The sequence below is a fragment of the Schistocerca cancellata genome, chromosome 9 (assembly GCF_023864275.1).
Source record: "Schistocerca cancellata isolate TAMUIC-IGC-003103 chromosome 9, iqSchCanc2.1, whole genome shotgun sequence".
In the NCBI taxonomy this organism is placed as follows: Eukaryota; Metazoa; Arthropoda; class Insecta; order Orthoptera; family Acrididae; genus Schistocerca; species Schistocerca cancellata.
This window is the reverse complement of record NC_064634.1, coordinates 190,349,056-190,356,095: the sequence shown is the minus strand read 5'-3', so window position 1 is coordinate 190,356,095 and position 7,040 is coordinate 190,349,056.

The following is a 7,040-nucleotide window of genomic DNA, read 5'->3' as shown; positions in this document are numbered from 1 at the left end:
AATTTTATGAAAAACAAGTTGAAGACAATACTGGAGAGTCCTAAGTGGAGGAAAGGTAATCGTTCAGCATATACTGAGGCAATCACAAGCATGCTAACATGAAAATTGTTGCTACACTTTTGAAAAATGTTCTTTTTGGATAGTACTTTTTTTGTTTCTTTTTTAGTGGTATTTAGAACATTTGATTGAAAACTGTGTATATTGTAATTCACTTTTTATGCACACAAAGAATTAGGAAAATTATCTTTAGGATAAGGAGAAGTTGAGGAATAAGAAGTTAAATTACACTTTTGTTCTATTTATTTATATTTAAATTCAACCATGACGAAACATCACTGAGAAAGTGATGTCATTGCCATCTGCCAATTACTAGTAGAAGTACTTAAGACATGCATGAAGCAGAGTAAGTGTGCATTGACCAGAGAATATAGAGTTGGCTATTCCACTTTCATTTTGTGGCAGCTGAGAAATTATTAATATCTACAGTAATATGATGCATACTTTTGTCCTGAGGAAACATTCAAAAGAGCTGTAAACATTAAATTCGCCTTACCTCTCTTTAAGTTTGTTATGTATTTATCCAATTTTCATGTGAACTATTTACCACCACCACAATTAAAACATCTAGTAATGAACAAACCGAACAAAAGAACAATACAATGCAATTCATGTCTTCTCCATAAACATAGTTCCTCCATAACCATTAAAAAGCTGCTCTATAATATTTGACTCCTCTGGTGTGTAAGTAGTTTCATTGGTAGGAAAGCCTTAAATCTGGATTCCACATTTTGTCATCCTGACAATCATCCAACACAGGTAACGAGGAGTCATTTGGGCAGGGCTGCACAAATTCAACATATGTCATATCCTTGTGACCCTAATGATTATAACTTCCCTAGCGCATACCACAGGTTTGATTTGTTTTAACTTTCATAATCCTCTAGTGACCAAGTTTCTTGGTCTTCAGCTTTGATTTTGGTCGAATTTTTGTTTGTTTTATCACCACAAGCATACTAACTTTGCACTTGAAGGATGTCTTCCAATGTGAATTGGAGGTAGTACAATTTTCTTCTAGCACCTTGGTGGTTTTTAGTATAGCATCTTCCCTCAGTTCATTACATCTTTCTTCAAATGAATTAATAAATTCTTTTCCTAATAATTTCATTATCTCCTATCAAAAGTTGAAATCGAGTTTTCTCAATAGCTATGTAGTATGTTGAATTCTCGGCATATTGAAATGGTGGTACCACTTGGCACCATTCAGTAGGGTTGTCAATACTAAGCTTAGCAATGACTGCAGCCAAATCTCAATTAATCCTCTTGATCTGTCCATTGCATCTAGTGAGTCCTCCATTATTAAAATGTGTTTCATTTCCTTCTGTCCTTGGGTATTACTCGAATTCTTGAGAAGTAAAGCAAGTCACACAGTTCAAGACTGCCCACACCCAGGGGCAAAGGGCGTGTGGGAGGAGGGCACACATCCCCCCTTAGCTCTCAGGGACACCAATGTAGAAGATAGATTGCTGCTTATTGTAAAGAAGACACATTAGGTTGAAGACAGGAACAATTTAAAGACACTTACATGAAGATTTCGGCCACAGTCTTCATCAGCAAAAGAGAAGCACACACCATTCGCGCGCGCGTACCACCCCCCCCCCCCCCCCCCCCCCTCCCCAGTTGATTGAAATGATCCAATATGATACATGTTATATTAACAGCTCACTCTCATTGAATAAAGAGTAAAGGAAATTTTCCTTCTTTCTTATTCACAATCAAGCATTTTATACAATACAAAATCATTCTTTTTCACCTTGTCAGTCACATCTTAGTATATAAGAATCTTGTTTTCCTTCCTTTTTAGTTCCCTTAACAGCGTAACATACTTTCTTATGCACAAGCATGGTGATTTGATGCTGCATAGTGTACGGAACACTGAAGTCTCTATTTTGCCATTGGATTTGAAAAGAATGCCATGTCTCACTAAAAAAATTTTCACAAGGTTGTTCTCTGAGAATGTTCTCGACTGCTGGCAAACCATCGTCTCTCTCGAGCTTCCATGATCTGAGCTGGTAAAGCATTTCTGAAAGCAAACAGTGGATTTACACAGCAGATTAGAGCATCTACATGTTTCACCCTAGAAACATGCTGGAGTTCAATAGTGCAGGAATACTCTTCTAAGACTAAGGCCATTCTTGCTATTTTTAGTGCAAGTGCTTCTTATCCATGGTCTTTTGTACTGAAAAATAGTCTGTTACAATTTAAAAATGTAATCCCAGTAACTACACCAAGAATTACTTTAAGATATTAACAGCTGCCAAGAGTTCAAGCTCATAACTATTGTGTTTTTTCCTTTTGGGGTGTAAAAAGCTAGATGAAAGTTATCATCTGGTGATTTTAGTAATAACACAGCTCCAAAGCTTTCTTTGCTAGCACCTAAGTGTAGCTCAGTATTGTATTTTGGTTGTAGACTTTTAAAACTGGATCTTATGAACGGATATCTTTGTATGCTCAAATCTGCTTGACTTCAAACTTATCTTCCTGATTATTCCTCAGTAAATTACTCAGGCATTTGACAGCTGTAGAGATATGAGATGAACATCATAAAATATCCAGTTAGCTTTAGAAAGCACATCTTTAATTTTAAAGTCATTATCAGTGTTGGATACATAAAAAATTTTGATAGCAATTTCATTTTTCGAACCACTGTCTATAGGTTTAATAATGAGTCATAAAATAGGAATGTTGGTAAGCTACTATGAACAGCACAGTGAACACATTATCGTAGCCAAGACAGACAAGAAGCCAGGCCTACCACAGTAGTACAAGTTTATGTGCCAACTACATCTGCAGATGATGAAGAGATTGAAGAAATGTTTGAGGTAAGAAAAAATATTCAGATAGTGATTTAATTGTGATGGGAGACTGGAATTTGACAGTAGAAAAATGAAGAATAGGAAAAATTATAGGTAAATATGGACTGGGGGAAAGGAATGGAAGAGGGAGTCATCTGGTTTAAGAATCATAAAAGAAGATTGTATATGTGGAAGAGATCTGAAGACATCAGAAGATTTCAGATTGATTATATAATGATAAGGAAGAAATACAGAAACCAGATTTTAAATTGTAAGAAATTTCCAGGTGCAGATTTGGACTCTGACCACAAATTATTGGTTATGAACTGTAGATTAAAACTGAAGAAATTGGAAAAAGATAGGAAATTAATGAAATGGGACCTGGCAAGTTGAAAGAACCAGGAATTAGAGATTGTTGAGGGCTTCAGAGGGAGCATCAGGCAGTGATTGACTGTAACAGGGGAAAGGATTACAGTTGAAGACAAAAGGGTAGCTTTAAGAGATGAAATAGTGAAGACAGAAGAGGATCAAATAGCTAAAAAGACAGGGCCTAGGAGGAATCTTTCAATAACAGAAGAGTTACTGAATTTAACTGATGAAAGGAGAAAATTTAAAAATGAAGCAGACGAAAGGGAATACAAACATCTAAAAAATTGAGATTGACAGGAAGTGCAAAATTGCTAAACAGGAATGGCAACAGGACAAATGTAAGGATGTTGTTGTTGTGGTCTTCAGTCCTGAGACTGGTTTGATGCAGCTCTCCATGCTACTCTATCCTGTGCAAGCTTCATCATCTCCCAGTACCTACTGCAACCTACATCCTTCTGAATCTGCTTGGTGTATTCATCTCTTGGTCTCCCTCTACGATTTTTACCCTCCACGCTGCCCTCCAATACTAAATCGGTAATCCCTTGATGCCTCAGAACATGTCCTACCAACCGATCCCTTCTTCTAGTCAAGTTGTGCCACAAACTCCTCTTCTCCCCAATTCTATTCAATACCTCCTCATTAGTTATGTGATCTACCCATCTAATCTTCAGCATTCTTCTGTAGCACCACATTTCGAAAGCTTCTATTCTCTTCTTGTCTAAACTATAAATTGTCCACGTTTCACTTCCATACATGGTTACACTCCATACAAATACTTTCAGAAACGACTTCCTAACACTTAAATCAATACTCGATGTTAACAAATTTCTCTTCTTCAGAAACGCTTTCCTTGCCATTGCCAGTCTACATTTTATATCCTCTCTACTTTGACCATCATCAGTTATTTTGCTCCCCAAATAGCAAAACTCCTTTACTACTTTAAGTGTCTCATTTCCTAATCTAATTCCCTCAGCATCACCCGACTTAATTCGACTACATTCCATTATCCTCGTTTTGCTTTTGTTGATGTTCATCTAATATCCTCCTTTCAAGACGCTATCCATTCCATTCAACTCCTCTTCCAAGTCCTTTGCTGTCTCTGACAGAATTACAATGTCATCGGTGAACCTCAAAGTTTTTATTTCTTACCCATGGATTTTAATACCTACTCCGAATTTTTCTTTTGTTTCCTTTACTGCTTGCTCAATATACAGATTGAATAACACCGGGGAGAGGCTACAACTCTGTCTTACTCCCTTCCCAACAACTGCTTCCCTTTCATGTCCCTCGACTCTTATAACTGCCATCTGGTTTCTGTACAAATTGTAAATAGTCTTCCACTTTCTGTATTTTACCCCTGCCACCTTCAGAATTTGAAAGAGAGTATTCCAGTCAACATTGTCAAAAGCTTTCTCTAAGTCTATACATGCTAGAAACGTAGGTTTGCCTTTTCCTTAATATTTCTTCTAAGATAAGTCATAGGGTCAGTATTGCCTCACGATCCCACATTTCTACAGAATCCAAACTGATCTTCCCCGAGGTCGGCTTCTATCAGTTTTTCCATTCGTCTGTAAAGAATTCGCGTTAGTATTTTGCAGCTGTGACTTATTAAACTGATAGTTTGGTAATATTCACATCTGTCAACACCTGCTTTCTTTGGGATTGGAATTATTATATTCTTCTTGAAGTCTGAGGGTATTTCTCCTGTCTCATACATCTTGCTCACCAGATGGTAGAGTTTTGTCAGGACTGGCTCTCCCAAGGCTGTCAGTAGTTCTAATGGAATGTTGTCTACTCCCGGGGCCTTGTTTCGACTCAGGTCTTTCAGTGCTCTGTCAAACTCTTCACGCAGTATCATATCTCCCGTTTCATCTTCATCTACATCCTCTTCCATTTCCAAAATATTGCCCTCATGTAGCTCACCCTTGTATAGACCCTCTATTTACTCCTTCCACCTTTCTGCTTTTCCTTCTTTGCTTAGAACTGGGCTTCCATCTGAGCTCTTGATATTCATGCAAGTGGTTCTCTTTTCTCCAAAGGTCTCTTTTCCTGTAAGCAGTATCTATCTTACCCCTCGTGAGATAAGTCTCTACATCCTTACATTTGTCCTCTAGCCATCCCTGCTTAGCCATTTTGCACTTCCTGTCGATCTCATTTTTGAGACTTTGTATTCCTTTTTGCCTGCTTCATTTACTGCATTTTTGTATTTTCTCCTTTCATCAATTAAATTCAGTATCTCTTCTGTTATCCAAGGATTTCTACTAGCCCTCGTCTTTTTACCTACTTGATCCTCTGCTGCCTTCACTATTTCATTCCTCAAAGCTACCCATTCTTCTTCTACTGTATTTCTTTCCCCCATTTCTGTCAATTGTTCCCTCATGCTCTCCCTGAAACTCTGTACAACCTCTGGTTTAGTCAGTTTATCCAGGTCCCATCTCCTTAAATTCCCACCTTTTTGCAGTTTCTTCGGTTTTAAACTACAGTTCATAACTAATAGATTGTGGTCAGAGTCCACATCTGCCCCTGGAAATGTCTTACAATTTAAAATCTGGTTCCTAAATCTCTGTCTTACCATTATATAATCTGTCTGAAACCTTCTAGTATCTCCAGGGTTCTTCCATATATATACAACCTTCTTTCATGATTCTTGAACCAAGTGTTAGCTATGATTAAGTTATATTCTGTGTAAAATTCACTGTCAAATTGCAGTCACCCATGATTATTAAATTTTCGTCCCTCTTCACTACCTGAATAATTTCTTTTATCTCATCATACATTTCATCAATTTCTTCATCATCTGCAGAGCTAGTTGGCATATAAACTTGTACTACTGTAGTAGGCATGAGCTTCGTGTCTATCTTGGCCACAATAATGCATTCCCCATGCTGTTTGTAGTAGCTTACACGCACTCCTATTTTTTTACTTTTGAGTCAAATGAAAACCTTAAATATTTTCTTAAAATATTATTTATTGTGCAGAAGTGGTACAAACCTGTATCACTTTTCAACATAATCTCCCCCGTGCTCAATGCAAGTCCTCCAGCGCTTACAAAGTGCATAAATTCCTTTAGAAAAAAAATTATTTTGGTAGTCCGTGCAACCACTCATGCATCGCGTGGCGTACCTCTTCATCAGAACTGAACTACTTTCCTCCCATTGCGTCTTTGAGTGGTCCAAACATATGGAAATCACTTGGGGGCAAGGTCTAGTGAGTATAGTGGATGAGGAAGACACTCAAAATGCAGGGCTGTGATTATTGTACGGGCTGTGTGGGGCCTTGCATTGTCATCCTGCAAAAGGACACCTGCTGACAGCAATCCACGTCACTCTGATTTGATTGAAGGCAGCAGATGATTTTTTAAGAGATCTGTGTATAATGCACAGGTGACAGTGGTCCCTCTAGGCATGTAATGCTCCAAAATGACGCCTTTTGTTGTCCCAAAAGAGTGTCAGGATAACCTTCCCTGCTGATGGTTCTGTTCGAAACTTCTTTGATTTTGGTGATGAGGAATGGCGCCAGTCCTTGCTTGCTCTCTTCATTTCTGGTTGGTGGAAGTGAACCCAGGTTTTGTCCCCAGTAACAATTCTTCAAGGAAGCCATCACCTTCTTGTTCAAAGTGCCGAAGAAGTTCTTCACAAGCATCAATGCGCCATTCTCTCATTTCAGGAGTCAGCTGCCATGGCACCCATCTTGTAGACACTTTGTGAAACTGGAGCACATTATGCACAATGTGATGTGCTGACCCATAGCTAATCTGTAAACATGCTGCAATGTCATTCAGTGTCACTGCAATTTTCCTTCACTATGGTTTCAACTGCT